We start from the raw sequence: 17,451 nt of genomic DNA, 5'->3' as shown, positions 1-17,451 counted from the left end.
TTGCATGGGCCCACCTCTCAAGCCTGTCAAGGTCCCTCTGGATGGCAACACGACATCATATATAACGACATCGCTGAATTAAATTTGTGGAAGAACGGAATGAGCAAGGAGCATGATGTACTTTGAGGATTTAGTGGTCAGCCGGTGTAGGACGTGTTCAATTTGACAAATGAATCTTTGTATAGTTTCCTCTCAAACCCTGTTTTTCCTGCACTAAGAATCTCATTAGCCTTAAAACCCAGGACGTTTTATCCTTTCCTGACGTTTAAGTCCTTCAGTATTGTTGCTTCAGTTCCTTTATGTGTTTTTGAAAGGCTGACCGTATTCCGTTCTGCGTAGGGCATCTTATGCCCTTTTATGCTGAAACTGTGGAGATTTAAGATAAAGCAGATCAAAACAATAGCTCAAGTGTGACTTCTCCTCTGGCCGTTGGTAAGTGGGTGCACTCTAGTCCATGTTTGTTTGAAACAGCCAAGGTAAAGATATTCATAGAACCATGGAATTGTTTTGGTTGGAAAGGACCTTCAAGATAATTGAGTCCAACCATTAACCTAACACTACCAAGTCCACCACTAAACCATGTTCCTCAGCACCACATCTACACAGCTTTTAAATACCTCCAGGGATGGTGACTCCACCACTTCCCCGGGCAGCCTGTTCCAATGCTTGATAACCCTTTTGGTGAAGAAATTTCTCCTGATATCCAATCCAAACCTCCCCTGGCGCAACTTGAGGCCGTTTCCTCTCGTCCTATGTTGTCATTGCTGAAGTCTATGTCTTCCATCCCTACCGAGTAACCTAGGGAACGCTAGCGTTTTGCGGCTTGGTCCAGTCGCCGTCTTCATCTTCTGCTCTGTTAGTTGCCTCACGGTCACATTGATAGTCAAAAGAGCTCTCCTTAGGCTCGATCAACTTGGATGTTTACTGTACTCATTTTCTCTTCCGGGATGATTCCAGCTGCTAGTAAATCCTTCTTCTTGACTGATCTGGTTGCAGGACATGCGCACGACCTCTGTGTTCTTGCCATCTGTGATGATGGATTGACATCTTTGACCGCAACCAGAGTGATCGGATGCGTGCAGTTCACAACCCAGGAAGAATACAGACAGTGTCGATCCCTTTGTGCGCAGTTTCTCAGAGGAACCGTGATCATTATTGGGGGTATCATTGTGGCTTCAGTTCTTGCTTTCATCTTCATCCTCCTCATGAAATATAGTCTACAACAACCACCACATAACAAAGCCACTAAAGTTAATAACGTCTGCTCTCAAACCAACGGAAGCCAAAGTGGCGCGATGGCTCGACCCACTTCTAAACATTCAGAGAGGCGGGAAAGTTTGCACCAGGAATGCTCGGGCTCTTCCATCAAAGGAAAAACTGTTGTAGATTTGGATTGTGAAAAAGTGACTCCAACCAACACAACCTTTTGAACAACTGATGCGTTAACGGCCATTTGATGGAACAGGACATGCCACGGTGGTATTGTTTGAAACATTTTAATGCGAGTGGTTGTATTTTAAGCTTCACTACTATTGTCTATTTTTAAGATCAGATGGTTGAAAAAATATTTTTTTAATCTGTATGCAGTTCTCGCGTTCTTAACTTTTGTTTCAATATATTAAATATAAGTGTGTGATTTACAAGATTTTTTTACTGGTTCTTTTATGGCATACACCTCTGGTACCAAGGCAGCAGCATAGCTAAATTCTACTAGGTTTGTCTTTGGTGAAATGCACTATTTGGTTACCAACCAGCAGCAAAATTGTACTCTCAGGATCCTCAGACTTACTCTCTCACGGCAGAGTCAGCAGCTTGAACTACTCATCTCTTCAAGGAATGATTTGTTATAAAAAGTTATTATCTTGTTATATAAAGTTACTAGCTTCTCAATACTGAGTTATTTTTTGCCATGGGTGTGTCGTCTACATGTTGCCCACAGAAGGCGCACAATTAGTAGAGATTCCCCACAGGAGAAAAAAAAAAAAAGTACTGTTAAAAGTACTTTCAATTTTCTTTCTCCTGTTTTTAAGTACTTTATTCTTTCAATTATTCAGTGGCACAGAAATCCGAACTGGTATTGTTTGCTTTATAATCAGCTGTTATCTGTTGAGCCTGTGCCTTTGAGAAACCTCTGCTTGTTCCGGGTAATCAGATTTCCCTTTGTTTGGGCAGGAAGGAGACCTGGGTTTGTTCTTTCTAAATTGTAAAATCTTCACAAACCGGTTGAAATGAGGATGTGTTTCCCTGCGTGTGTTTTTGCTGTGCTGAAGACCATGCCATAGTCTTCCCCCTCTGAAAGCGTATTGCTGCAGGGTATTTTTTTTCTTTTTTTTTTTTTTTTTTTGTTGGTAAATTTGTTGCTCGAGGACCCACAGATTAAAGCTTCTGTGTCCTGAGGCACGTGGCACTATCACTGTGACACTGCATCTTCAGATGGCTTTGGTATCAGTCTCTTATTTCTGTAATGCTGCATGAAGTGTAATGTAAGTAAGTGGCCGATGGATGAATTACGTGAATGTGTCTGGTTGAGTCATTTTAAATAATATTGAATAACAAAATGTTCCTTTTGTTTCGAGGGATACGGTCAGAGCGAGATGGGCCCAAGGTGTAGGTTTTGAAATAGCCTTTACAAAGCCTGCCAGGAGCTGGTGACCTCAACTCAACAACGTCCCCTCTGCCAACCTCATTGGTTGGGTGATTTTTTTGTGTATGTCTTGTTTTGATACTTGGCTTCAAAATAAAAACAAAGAGAAAACACTAATATCTTTTATTTATTAAGCCTCAAGAAATGGAATGGAAAGCAATTGACAGGAGAGGCTTGCAAGCTGAGTGACTGGCTTGTGTCTTTTACGGTGATTGTGTCACAACTTAACGATTAACGGAAGGAAAAGTCTATTATTTCCTAAGATCATCCCATTAAGAGACTCGAGATGTTTCTCCCGTTTGGAGAAGAAAGAATGGACCAAGAAGAGTTACCTGGCAGACAGCTAAGAGGTGTTTAACTACACCGCAGTTAAGCACTATGTTTTGATTTAGTCCTACTAACTGCCAAAGTACGTGGAGATTTTTTGATGTTTCTGTGAGGTGCAAATTTGCCGAGGCCTTTGTTCTGGTTTTGAGTCTCAAATGCAAATGGAGGAAAAAGTAATTGGAAGGGATTCTGCTGTCACATGTGTTTGTGACAGTGAGGTAAGAGTATGCAGCTACGCACATGTGAGTTTTCTTTAAAAAAAAAAATATGTGGTACTGTGCAAATGGATGTTTCTGGTTACGTAGATGATGGTGATGGTGCCTCTGCTTCCCAGGATTTTCCTCTGGCTTCTCTCTGCCTTCCAAGGACGCAGTCTCGTCACTGGCACTCCTAATGTACAACAACCACCTGAACCTGCCTACGGTCACTGATTTGAAATCCTCTGGTAATCCCCACCTCTTCCAGGGTGCCAAATTCGTTCCTCTTTGGCCAGACACAAAATTTGATGCTGGAGTTTGAACGTGTTTTTTCTTAATTACTGCAGCCTGGTTACTATGAGTATCATGAGTGGCTCAAGCCACCTGTACATTAAATCTGTTTTTTGGTAATAGCCTGACATTTCCTTGCCTGCCGGACACTGCGGGCTGGGGGCCACAGCCGTGCTGACCACGTGCAGCACCGGGGGGTGCCACCAAGTGAGGTCACAAAGGGCCCCACTGTGACCCATTGCCTGGGCAGGGAGGGGCTGGGCATCCCCTGTGGGGGCCATGGGGCTGGCTCAGCCCTGGGCACCTGGGTGCTCTTGGGGTTCCTCCAGGCCCCCCTTTGTCCTCATGTCCCCTAAGACCTCCCTGTTGCCCTACGGTGTGTTCCAGAGCCCCGTGTTCAGACACCCCAGCGTGCCCCTAGGACGTCCCTTTCCTTTCGGCGCACTGCAGAGCCCTGCCTTTCCACCCTGACATTAAATGTGTAAGATTCACTCAAGGTTCACAGAAATCCTAGTTTTTGTCACTTCAACTCTTTTCCTCCTCCCAGCAAACAGGAAGAGCTCGTGCAGAAAAGAGGAAAAAGAACATGAAACTTCTTCCATTGAGTTTGCCCTTTTAGGATTTGGAAGCTCCCAGAAATGGTGATTCCTGGCTCACCGGTTGTCTTCTCGGTCTGGTTTGTGACCATGATGGAGAACACCCTCTTACAATGACAGCCTTTCCCCCACTCTGAAACAACCTCTTCCAGCACTGGCAATAAAAAAGGTCTTTGCACCTGCTTCTCTCATCTGATCATCGTTTGGTGTTACAATTGTAGACAGGACTTTATGTATTTCTTACCACATGCCATTGCAATAAGAAACTTGAACAAAATTGTCTCTGTTTTCCTCTCTGTGTTAACATCTTTAATTGTTCCCAACGTTTGCACTGTTTAGGGTTTTGTTTTGGCTTTGCCTGGTGCATATGATTGGACTTGATGATCTTAAAGGTCCTTTCCAACCAAAATGATTCAATGAGTCTATGATATTATTCCCTGAACTGAAATGGTCCTTGACCTACGTGGTGGGCTGACCCTGACCAGCAGCTAAGCTCCTGACCAGCAGCTAAGCTCCCAGCCAGCCGCTCGCTCGCTCCTCTGCTGCGGGGATGAGCGGGAGAATCAGATGGGCAAAAGGGGAGGTAACCCCGTGGATCAGGAGAAAGACAGTTTAACAAGGGAAGCAAAGCTGTGTGTGCGAGCAAAGCCAAACGAGGAGCTCATTCACCACTTGCCTGGCAGGCGGATGTCCAGCTGCTTGCTGGGAAGCAGGGCTCCCCCAGACGTAGCGGTGCCCTTGGAAGACAAGCCCCATCACCCAAGGGTTCCTCCTTCTTCCTGTGTGACAGTCAAGTGGATACTGCTGAGCACGATGTCCCACGGTGTGGGCTATGTCCCATCTCATCTGTCCCGGCCAAGTCCCCTCCCGGCTTCTTGCTCTCCTGAGCCAAATGCCTTGGACAGGCAAATGCTTCGCTCGGTAAAAAACTGGCTGGATGGCTGGGCCCAAAGAGTTGTGAATGGAGTTAACTCCAGTTGGCGGCCGGTCACTTGTGCAGATCATTGATAAAGATATTGAACAGAATTGGTCCCAGTGATCTGGATGAGGGGATCAAGTGCAGCCTCAGTAAGTTTGCAGATGACACCACGTTGGGTGGGAGTGTTGATCTGCTGCAGGGTAGGAAAGCTCTGCAGAGGGATCTTGACAGGGTGGATCAATGGGCCAAGGCCAACAGTATGAGGTTCAACAAGGCCAAGTGTCAGGTCCTGCTCTTGGGGCACAACAACCACATGCACCGCTACAGGCTGGGGGGGGAAGAGTGGCTGGAAAAGGACCTGGGGGTGTTGGTCGATGGCCAGCTGGATATGAGCCAGCATTGTGCCCAGGAGGCCAAGAAGGCCACCAGCATCCTGGCTTGTGTCAGAATTAGTGTGGCCAGCGGGACTAGGGCAGAGATCGTCCCCCTGTACTCGGCACTGGTGAGGCCGCACCTTGAATCCTGTGTTCAGTTTTGGGCCCCTCACTACAAGAAAGACACTGAGGTGCTGGAGCAAGTCCAGAGAAGGGCAACGAAGCTGGTGAAGGGTCTAGAGCACAAGTGTGATGAGGAGCAGCTGAGGGAACAGGGGGTGTTTAGTGTGGAGAAAAGGAGGCTCAGGGGAGACCTCGCTCTCTACAACTACCTGAAAGGAGGTTTTAGGGAGGTGGGTGTTAGTCTCTTCTCCCAGGTAACAAGCAATAGGATGAGGGGAAATGGCCCCAAGTTGCACCAGGGGAGGCTTAGATTGGAGATCAGAAGCAGTGTCTTCATGGAAAGGGTTGTCAAGCACTGGAACAGGCTGCCCAGGGAAGTGGTGGAGTCACCATCCCTGGAGGGATTTAAAAGATGAGTAGATGTCATGCTGAGTGATATGGTTTCTTGGCGGACATGATGATCTTAAAGGTCCTTTCCAACTGAAACAATTCTATGATTTGATGAAATCTCTGGGGGCAGCGTGGGAAAAGGAAAAGGCCTCGAGGCTGTGCAAGCCCTGCTGACCTACCACCAAACACAGCCGGCATCATCAACTTGGGCGAGTATTGCCTTAAATATCGTGTCCCGTGCACAGCGTGATGAGGCGGGGTTGGCGTTGCCATGGATAGTATGGCCATGCCTGTGCACGCAAAGGTCACAATGGGGCCCTTTGTGACCTCACTTTGTGACGCCCCCAGGCGCTGCACGTGGTCAGCACGGCTGCGGCCCCCAGCCCGCAGTGTCCGGCAGGATGACGACGGGACAGGGCAGGAGCGAGGAGCTAGCGAGGAGCCTCCGAGCGCAGCCCACGTCTTTCCCTGCCACCCCCCCCAGAGCTGAGGCATTTCACTGAAGCTTCCCCCTTCCCTACTCTTACCCCTTAACTCCATCCATCAGGATGGCAGAGAGACAGGGCAGGAGCGAGGAGCTGGAGAAGAGCCCCCAAGCACAGCCCTGTCCTCCATCCCGTGGGATGGCGGAGAGACAGGGCAAGAACAAGGAGCTGCCAAGGAGCCCCCAAGCACAGCCCACTCCTCCGTCCCATGGGATGGCGGAGAGATGGGGCACAAAAATGGAGTTGCTGAGGACCCTCCAAGCACAGCCCACTCCTCTGTCCTGTGGGATGGCGCAGAGACGGTGCACGAGCAAGGAGCTGAAGAGGAGCTCCCAAGCACAGCCCACTCCTCCGTCCCACGGGATGGCGAAGAGACGGCGCACGAGCAAGGAACTGCCGAGGAGCCCCCAAGCACAGCCCACTCCTCCGTCCTCCAGGATGGGGAAGAGACGGGGCACGAGCAAGGAGCTGAAGAGGACCCTCCAAGCACAGCGCACTACTCCATCCCATGGGATGGTGAAGAGACGGCGCACGAGCAAGGAGCTGAAGAGGACCCTCCAAGCACAGTGCACTACTCCATCCCATGGGATGATGAAGAGACGGGGCACGAACAAGGATTTGGAGAGGAGCCCCCAAGTGCAGCCCACTCCTCCATCCCAAAAGATGGAGAGGAGACCCCCCAGGTACCCCAGGGTGGCCTGGGAGAAGGTCAGGGCTCCCCAAAAGAGCAGATCTCCTTCACAGCCCTACGAGGTGACCATGGTGCAGCCACTGCAGATTGGTGAGTGAGGGGCCCCGTCGGTCTGGGCAGGGCTGGGGCCAGCGAGCACACTCTGCTTGACGCCAGCGTCACGACTCCCCGGCTCGCTGGCAGCGGGGGTCCAGCGGGTGGTGGGTGTGATGCTGCCTGAATGCTGGGGCTGCTCAGGGCTGGCAGCTGGCCCCAGCACAGCCTCTCCCAAGGAGGGAGAGAGCAGAGGGGACCCAGCTCCTGCTCCAGGGCACAGCTGGGCTGGCAGGAGGCAGCGATGCTGGGGGACGGGGACCTTTCCTGCCCGTCTGTGAGCGAGTTCCTCAGCCCGGGGCACAGGGGCCTTTCCCCGTTGCCGTGCTCCAGCACCACGGCCCGTCTGCTGGGCACCCTCCAGCCCTGACACACACAGGAAGGCTGTTCCAGGGCAGCGGACACGGGGCTGGACAGAGGGCAGGGTTCTTTCCTCTGGTCTCCTGCCACCGGACCCTCTCTACAGCCCTCCCTTCTCTCCCCCTTTGGTAGATGCCAGCTGGCTGCCTGTGTACAGAGAGGAGCGGGGCGCCGTGGACTTCATTGTGGCCTTTGTTAGCAGCCCAGGAAAGGTAACCGTGGCCGTATCGAGCGCGGCTGTGCCGGCCTCTGCTGCCTGCTGCCGGGTTGCTGGAGGTGTGCTGGCTGGGCAGAGCTGCTTCTCCCACACGGCACTGCACCCTCAGTGGTCCGGTCCCACTGGCCATGCGTCCCCCCCTCTCACACTCCCCGTTTGTCTCTCTGTCCCCGGGCTGCCAGGAGGAGAAACAGAAGAGGAAGTTTCTTGTAAGCGTCTGCATCTTGTGTGGAACTGCCATGCACCTTGGCTTGTCAGAGGGCCTGGATGTCTTCTGCCACAGGTACAAGCTGGCAGACAATATCAAGGTGAGGGGACACCCAACAGCTCTGGGGAATGGGGGCAAGGCCCCACAGCACCCTATGAGGACAGGGCTTGGACAGGGTGAGGGTCTGGTGGCACTGGGTGATGGCAGCTGGAGGTCCCATCCCAGCTGTGCTCTGCAGGTGCTGCTGGAAGAGGAGCCCAGGGACAAACTGTGCACGGCATTGCAGGAGCAAGCCATGCTTGCCATCGCCAAACTGAGGTGCCTTCCCATCCCTCCTGGAGACCCCTGCCCCACAGCTCCACGTCCACCAGCACAAGGCCTTGGGGCACTGCTCCCAGCACCAGTGGCCAACTGGCCCCTCTCTCTCTTTGCAGCTTGGTGGAGACGGTGCTGGAGGGTAAAGTGAAAAGCCTCCTAGAAGCCTGCTTCTCAAGTGTCTTCGTGCCTCCTTCAGAAGACCAAATGCAGGACCTGGACAGTTACTTCCACTGCAAGGTAAGTGCTGGGTGAGCTACAGGAAGCCCCCGTCCCTCTGGGCTGCTCCCTGGCCACCCCGTGCTGCCGTATCACCAGAGATCCAAGGCAGGGCAGGGGCTCGGCTTTGCTTTCCCACCCTCATCCCTCTCCCCACTTCCCATGAGTCTGGCCATGGCCAGGGCTGCAGGCTGCTCTGCACGCAGCAGATTGTCCGCCCCTGGATCTCTCCCAGGCACCACAAGGCAGCGCGGGAGTCCTCCCTTGGCTCTGGGAGTTCAGATCAGTCTCCTGGGGGCGGGAGGGACAGCAGGAAACACTGTCACAACTCTTTGTCCTCCTTGCAGACCCTGAGAGACATGGACATGATGCTGGAGACGATGGTGCTCAACTGTCATCCCTCAAGAGTCAGCGAGGAGCTGCAGATTATGTTCCAGGTCTGCCATATGCCTTGAGTGGGGCTGTTGCTCACCCTGGAGGAAAGGGATTGTCCACTCCTGAGTGGATGGTCCCCACCCAGGGCCATGTAGAGACAGCATACAGCAGGGAGGGTGCCCACCTGCCTTGGGGAACCAGGGACTGCCCACCAGGCTCTTCTGGAGCTCAGTGGCTGCAGGGGGTGGCATCTGCCTTCCTGCCTGGCCACAGGGTTGGCCCGGGGGATTTCTCCCAAGCCTGCGAGGGACCTTAAGGACAGGAACCCCACTACAGGCTTTGCTCGAGAGGAGAGGAAGCCTCGATGGCCTGTGCTGAGCAGTGCTGCTTCTGCTGGAGTGGGTGTCTGCTCCCAGGGTACACCAGCAGCTTCTCTCTTCCCAGCTACTGATCAACTTCACCAACTCTGACAGTGAGGATGTACGGGTGAGAGCCCTGCACAGGATTAAGATGCTGAGCACTTTGCTGGCCAATAATCCCACACTGGAGGTAAGGAGCCAGGCACCCTCCAGCCAGGCCATCTCCCCCTCCCTGCACACCAGAGCAGCCTGCAGCTGCTCTTGGGTTCAGGGCTTTGGCCCCCGCTGCCTGCCCTCAACCCTTCTGCTCTTCTGCCTCCCTCACCCAGGCCTGGCGCCACCTTGGAAGAGACACGCACGGTCCTGTCTGCTATGGAGACATCCAGATCCCAGTCCTGGGGCAGCTGCTGGGACGTATCCTCCTTTTTGCATTTTCCAAGGAAACAACAAGTGGTCCAGCTTTGGGTGCTCTAATTCAGCTTCAAATATTCCTCCACAAGCAAAAACGTAAGAGAAGTTGTGGTGGGCTTCATCCCTCTGCAAACAGCCATCTCCTGATCATTCTGCTTCTCTTCCTGGGCTCCTTTGGCCCTCACAGCTGCTTGCCGTAGCATCCCAGCTGTCATTTTGCTGCAGAAGCCCAGGATCTTTTCTCTGCTGCTCTCCTTTCTCCCTCCTTTCAGCATCTTGGACCCCGCTGATATGTGGATCCCACAGCCAAAGCTACCATTGATTACCATGTCCCAAAGCCACGTCTTCCCTGTTAGCGAAGAGCAGACCCATCTGTGCATCACCCCGCCTGGCCCTCCGGTGCTTGCAGCAAGGAGCTATTCCTGATGCCCTCCAGAAATCTCCTTGACCGCTTATGTCCTGCCTTCTTGCAAGCAGATCTCGGGGCGCTTTGGTAAGCTTGCTGGCAGAGCTGCCGTGTCTTAATGCCTCTTCTGTGCTTCCTCCACTGTTTAGGGAGGTCATTGCCAAAGGATGAATCACAACAGCTGCACTGGAAACCTGAGACCACCTCCTTGCTGTGTGTGGCCACCACCATAGACATGGTAATGAGCTCTCTCCTTGCTGGGACTCTTCTCCATCGCATCAGCAGGGCACTTGTGTGAGCAAAGGCTTTCAGAATCAGTGATGCTGGCATGGCCTGGCTGTCCCTGGTGAGAGGGTTCCTGCTGTACCCAAGCAGGGACATGCGAGGGCTGCGCTCCAGTGTCCCAGCAGCAGCTCCAGCCCTCCTGGCCACCAGCAAGCCCCGGTTCACTGTACACCAGTACTCAGTGCCCATGAACCCAACCTCCCTCCCTCACCCTGGGGCCCTTCTCTTCTCATCCTCCCCCGTGCAGTGGCAGCAGCCCCTGCTGCCAGCTCTCCTGTGGGCACTGCCGCCAGCACTGCTGGGCATCTCTCGCCAGGGCTGCTCGCACTGCCCAGCTAAGCAGCACTGTGAGGGCACTCGGTGTGACATGTCTTCTCTCCCTTCCTTCCTCCCATAGAGATTTGCAAATTACCTCAAACCTCCTGAGAGGATGGACATCGTCCTTGTGACTATCGAGGCGCTGAGAGACTCCAGCGTCTTTGAGAAGGATGCAGTAAGAAGGATGCTGGATGTGCTCATGAGAGACCCACCCTTCTGGCTGAGTGATGTAAGTGGCCTGTGGCTGGACTGCCCTGTTCCTCCCCCCACCCCTCCCTCCCAACCCAGGTGTCTCGGGCACCTGAAGCCACCTGAAGGCAGCAGAGAGGGATGGGAAGGGCAGCTGAGGAAACGGCTGCACTCCAGGGGCAGCACCATCCTCACCCGTGTCCCCTCCAGGTGCCAAAGGTCATGGGCTGCATCTGCAAAACCGTGGAAGGAACCACCATGACACCAGCCCAGCAGAGCATGGGGTCGCTGCTTCTCCTGCTGACCAATCATTACCCCATGCAAGTGGTCACCAGCCTGCTGAAGATTGTGCCACCAGGAGACAGGTACTGGCCCCAAAAGCCATGAGGCCTTCTTCCCTGTGGGGAGAGGGGTTGCCAGACCCAAGGAATACTGCAGGACACCCCTGAGGAGCAGGGCCCTCCTTCCCACCACACTTTCCAGCCAAAGCCAACCCACAGCCCCACCACCACGCTCCTCCCAGCCCCACAGGGACCACCACCTCAGCCCTCTCCTGCTGCCCAGGGCATCCTGACCGAGGGGCAGGCTCTGCATCCTGCAGGGCTGTCCCAGGCCATGCCGCTGTGGCCGAGGCAGCCCTGCTGACAGAGCGCTCTGATTGCAGCGCTGCCCTGGCCACGTGGGAGGTGATGTTCTCCATGCCCAAGACGCTGGAGAACGTTTTGAAGGAGCTCCTCAGGCAACTCAAGTCACGCGGCCCGATCACCTCGGCCACGAAGGACGCCTGCACCACTCCCTTGGCTGTGAGTTACCAGAAAAGGCCTTGGTCATTCTCCATGAGCCCTGCAGGCTCTGCCAGTATCTCACTGCTGTGTTTGCTTCAGCCAACGGCCTCCAGGGAGCCTCAGGCAGAGGATTCTGGTGGCAAGTCCCACAAGAGAGATCAGAGGCATCCAACCCTGGTGACAGTCTCCCTGTTCCTCGAAGGCCTCATCGTGCTGTCAGAGAGACCTGACATGGTGAGCAGGATGTTGTCAAGGGAGCCATGGGGCAGGGGGCAAGGTGGTGCCTTGGCCTTGGCTGGGAGCCGGGCGGTGGGGTGAGTGCTCCAAATGCCCTCCCTGCCACGGTGGGGTCTGGGGGCTGCCTGGGGAGATTTCCAGGCACGGAGCGTGTGACAAAAATTAAACTCTGTCTTTCATACAGGCGAGAAAAATGCTGGTGGACCTGCCACTCATGGAAGTGCTCCGCGGTGGTGACACTGATATCAAGATGAAGGTCCTGGTGGTCTTCCAAAACATCACGGGTCACCCGGAGAGGAAGGCCAGCACCATCGCTGTGCAGCTGGTGAAGGAGCTCCTGCCCCTCTTTGACAACGTAAGGCTGATGTGGGAGCCTGAGCCCCGCAGATGGGCACTGGGAAAGGACACACTGCTCTTCAGCCCAGCCCTGCGAGCAGCACTTGGCGCAGGGTCTGCTCCCCAGGGCTCTCATGGCATGGCTTCTGGGCTTTGGTGCCCAGCATGGCTTCTCCCTGCTGCAGAATCTGAGCCCAGAGCATCTCCCCTCACATCAGCCACAATGACGCCCCTGCTCATCATGGGCAGGGAGTTGCTGTTTCTCAAGTCCACCTTTCCTCCTTCCTACCAGGAGTCCAGCCAGCTGCGAGAGCTCTCCATCGGCCTCTTCAGAGACGTGGTGAAGTCAGTGGAGGGGAGTGACAAGAAGAAGATGAAGAAGAACGTGCAAAGGGTCCTGCTCCCGCTCTTCTTCCGCATGAGTGACCAGACCAGCAGCGTGGCCGAGGTACAGATTTCAAAGCTGGCCAGTGACACGGGGAAGGGCGTCCTGACACCACACGGGTGGCTTGGGCATCAGGGGTGAGGGCTGGTGGCAGCTGGCAGCCCTCCTCCAGCGCAGCCCAGAGGAGGGGTCCCTGCAGAACCAGTGCGAGCAGGGGCAGAGAAGCTGCCATGGACATTCCCAACATGTGCCCTACCCTGGTCCAAGCAGGGCTCAGCAGCAGCCCGTGGCCACTGAGGCCTGACCACACGTGTCCCTACAGGCTTCTCAGGTGTTGGAGGCCAGGGCTTTGAGCCTCAATCCCTGTCCCCCAGGGCTATGCCTAAGAGACACCCAGATGTCCAAAGAATAGTGCAAAGAAGGGCAACAAAGATGGTGAAGGGTCTGGAGAACAAGTCTGATGAGGCGCGGCTGAGGAAATTGGGGGTGTTTAGTGTGGAGAGAAGGAGGCTGAGAGGAGACCTTATTGCTCGCTCTCCACAACTACCTGAAAGGAGGTTTTAGCGAGGTGGGGGGTCAGTCTCTTCTCCCAAGTAACAAGCGACAGGACAAGAGGAAACGGCCTCAAGTTGCGCCAGGGAAGGTTTAAACTGGATATCAGGAACAACGTCTTCATGGAAAGGGTTGTCAAGCATTGGAACAGGCTGCCCAGGGCAGTGGTGGAGTCACCATCCGTGGAGAGATTTAAAAGCCATGTAGATGTGGTGCTGAGGGACATGGTTTAGTGGTGGACTTGGCAGTGTTGGGTTGACGGTTGGACTCAAGAATCTTAAAGGTCCTTTCCAACCAAATGGATTCTGTGATTCTATGATTCTATGTTAGGGCCAGGGCATGTCCCAGCTTCCTAAGGGCAGGATCACCCCAGGAACAAAGCCAAAGGAGGGGGATACCAGGTCTCCTTCCCCAGGCTGTGGTGTCATCTCCCAGCTTCTGCTGTCCTGCAGGTCTCCATGGAAGCCCTCCTTGCTGCAGCAGAGCTCCTCAAGTGGGAACAACTCAAGGACCTGGTGCAGACCGAGCAGCCATGGAGGATTGGAGAGTGCTTGGTGAGGACAAGCCCCAGGGCCTGGAGACTCCGGCCCACGTGGGCCTTGTGGCGGGATGGAGGGGTCTCAGCACCCCTGGGACCCCTCTGCCTGTGGCTCTCTCTCAACCTCAGCCCCATAGGGCTCCTGGCTGGGAGACGGGAATGGCCTGGGGGGGAAGGGGCATGGGGGGTGCTTGGAGGAAGGGCTGCTCGGCCGGCTGGAGGGGGACTGTGACATGCTCATACCCTTGTGCTCTCTCCAGCTGGAGCAGGACAGGAGCAGGGCTGAAGAATACCTGCATCAGAGCCTGCCGTACCTGAAGGACGCTCAGGCCACCTTGCGAGAGGCGGCCGTCAGGTTCATCGGTGAGCCACCGCCCCCACGGTCCCTCCTTTGGCAGCCTGGCCCAGTCCCCGCCGCTGCCCTGGCAGCGAAGAGCAGTCCTGGGGCTGCCAGAGCCCCTTGGTGGCCACCGCGGCTACTGGCCTTCCCTGGGGCCAGCCCTGATGGGGGGGAGGAGGGCGTGCAGCTGGGGGGCTGTGCTGCAGGGAGCACGCTGGGGAGCAGGGGGGCTGACGACGCTCTGTGCCTAGGGCTTGCCGCGCGATACGTGAGGCTCCGAAACCAGAGGAAGCTGTCTGAGATCATCAGCGGTGAGTCGGGGCAGTGCTGTGCTGGCCGGGGCCGGTGGGGCAGGGGACAAAGCCTGGGCAGGGTGCTGCCGTGCCTTGCCCTGCTCCAGGGAAACGCTTCAGGGGCAGGGGCATTTGGGGCATTGCTGTGCAGCAGCTCTCTCCTGGCCAGGGAGAGGCGGTGGGGCTGGCATGGGCTGAGGGGATGCCTGGGGGTCTCTGCACACACGGGGGTTCATCTCGGCTCTGTGTTTCTGTCACAGCCCTTGAGCCCTTGAAGGAAGACAGCGACCTCTCCATCCGTTCCCTGGCCGCTCAGACCATCCACATTCTGAGCTCTCAATGGGTGCAGTCAAGATCACGCTGGACCCTGCGAGCACTGTTCTCCTGGTGTTGCCCCTGTATCAGGCAGAGGAGCAGCTCTCGTCAGAAATAAATGGCTCTATTTTAATAAAGCTGGAAGAAGCAGCCCCAACCCGTGGTGTCCTTCAGCTGTGTAGCACCCTGAGCATGCTGAGCAGACAGTGTCACTCCTGGCATCTCCCACTGCCTGCAGGACAGTCCCCACCTCAGCACACCCCGGCCCCAGGCTTGTTTGTCTTTTCCCCTTCCCCAGAAAAAGCCGCGTTTGTTCGTCCCTGGGGAATTCTTTTCTTTATGGAATCACAGAATGGTTTGGGCTGGTGTGGGGATCTGTCCCCTTCCTTTTGGGCATTGTCTCAGAAATCTATGCCACGGGCTCGGGCGACATCTTGTGGGGACTGCCTGTAATGCCTAATCTTGGCAACGCTCGATGACGCAATAAGCTAGGCGCCCCCCTCCACCCGCCTCAGGATGTGTGCCTCCGGCGACCGCCTGGCAAGGGGCCAATCCTACGGCGCAGGAACGGGACATGTCCCGCCTTCGGACCTGTGATTGGTGCGAACTGTTGACTGATGGCTCCAAGTCACATGACTCTGCCGAAAAACTCTATAAAAGAGGCTGGATCGCTCGACCACGCGGGACCCTCACCGCCATCTTCCAACTAGCAACAAAGGATTCCCGTGGGACGCTGCTGGATCTCAGGGTGGTGAATATTCTTTCTCTCTCAACTGTTTTCTCTTTTTCTCTCTTTCTTTTACTTCTCTCTCTCTCTCTCTCTCTCTCTTCCTTGAACACTGAGTTGCCTCATTGTTGGACTTAATAAAGTCAGAGTTAAGTTTGTTGATACCGTGCCTCAGTTGTGCTTCGTCCGAACACAAGGATCACGAATCTATTTTATTTCGGGTCAGGATTTTTGGGGGTGCTTTACCTGCAGGCAGGTTAAGCATACCGGGTGATATTTTGGCGGGCTCGGCGCGCGCGGGCTGTCTGCATTGAACCAGGCACGCCGCACGTGGGCTGCACTGGAGTTACTAATTAGGCGGGTCTCTCTCTCTCTCAGGGGGGGATTGTCTGCATTTTATTTCTAGATTTACTCCTTTTTTACTAATTAGGCGGGTCTCTCTCTCTCTCTCTCTCTTGGGCCGGGGTGAGCTGTCTGCATTTTATTTCTAGATTTACTCCTTTTTTTTTACTAATTAGGCGGGCCTTTTAGGCTGTCTGCAATTTATTTCTAGATTTGCTAATTAGGCGGACCTAAATCCGGAACCCGACAGCTGGAAGGGACCCCAGTGTCCCCTCCTGGGTGACCCACTGTCACACCAGTGTCCCCTCCTGGGTGACCCACTGTCACCCCAGCACCCCAATGACCCCTCTTGGGTGTCACGCTCTTACCCCAACAATTGCAGTTTCCTGACACCTTCAAGCAGTCTCTTAATTCTGTTGAAAAACAGGTTAAATATGACAAATATTGTCCCTCCCTTGTGAGTAAATGTTGGTTTGTTTATTTGGGGTTTTTTTAAACAACATTAAGTCACAGCTCATCAGACAACAGTCTCTCAAGAACGCTGGAGGAAAAGCGCTGGTTCTCACCCCAAAAATGCGTGGAAAAATAAAAGGGTCTGACTAGTACCTGTTTATAAGGGATCAGCCAGCTACAGCTACTCTAGGAAGGCTCATTCCCTCTCCCGTGTTTCCATTTGAATCACAAGTGAGCAAACAAAAAAAATCAACTCACTTTCCACCACCAATGTTAAAGAATCTAGGCTATAAATAAGGCCACCATCATTATTAACGGTATTAAGATAGTAAGTAACAGAAAATGCTCTGGATTGATTTTGTGGGATTATCTTAGTCCATCCCTACATCCCAAGATGCATCTAATTCAGTAGCTTTCATTTTTGCAGAAATTAATTGCTCCTGTTGGCATGCCTAACTGCCTTTCAAAAAAGGAAATATTTTAATTGTCACCAGTTAGGGACATCCAAGATCTTACAGTGCTCGGTCAAGTCCTACTTGAAAACCCACTGTGCTAAACCAAAAGGCTATTACTCAGTGTCCTCCAGATGTGCCCCTCACAGTTAACTACTTTGTTCAACGGTGAATCCCCGCGGATGGGAAGGTCAGAAAACCCGTATGTTCCCAGAGCCTTCAGGAAAGGTAAGACTTTTAGAATTGCAATCTGCGTCTTGAGAAAGTTCAACAAGACTAATGAATCCAAAAATACAAGTGGTTTTGAACATACAGAAGCCAACTCGCTGTTTTCCAGTTAGCATATTTAAGCAACGTGTTAAAATCAAGGTTATGTATCTCTGAGCTAAGAGATTGCTACAGATACTTGCATCAGAAAATATTCAAGGCAAAGGCTCTCCTCAGACTTACTCTTTAAGGCCTTGATCTGAAAAAACTAAACAAGTGTACTCATTTAACCATGGTAATACTTTAATTACGTCCAACAGAATACCGATGTGTTTGAAGCTTACCACACATTTAATAAGCTTTGGCCGTACAAAAGCCTGCTTCAGTAGCAGCTCTGAATCAGAAGCTGTCCCAGTTTAAGTCTGCTGCACGATGGACTCCAGTTCCTACTATTTTTTGGACCAGACTACGCACTCATATGGAGTCTGATGGACATGAGAGTGCTGTGTCTCACCGCACGAGACTTGTGACATCTCAGAGTTGCTTTGGAAATGCTTTTAAATTGTGACAGCCTCCTGTTGGCTCCACTCACCAAAATGACCCTGTTGATGATGCTCTGAATCTATTACCAATAGCCTCATAAAACAAGGGTTGCTTGTGTTCATACAAATGAACTCTAGAAGTAGAATACAGACGC

The sequence above is a fragment of the Nyctibius grandis genome, chromosome 9, assembly GCF_013368605.1.
Source record: "Nyctibius grandis isolate bNycGra1 chromosome 9, bNycGra1.pri, whole genome shotgun sequence".
Classification (NCBI taxonomy): Eukaryota; Metazoa; Chordata; class Aves; order Nyctibiiformes; family Nyctibiidae; genus Nyctibius; species Nyctibius grandis.
Note: the sequence above shows the minus strand (reverse complement) of the source record.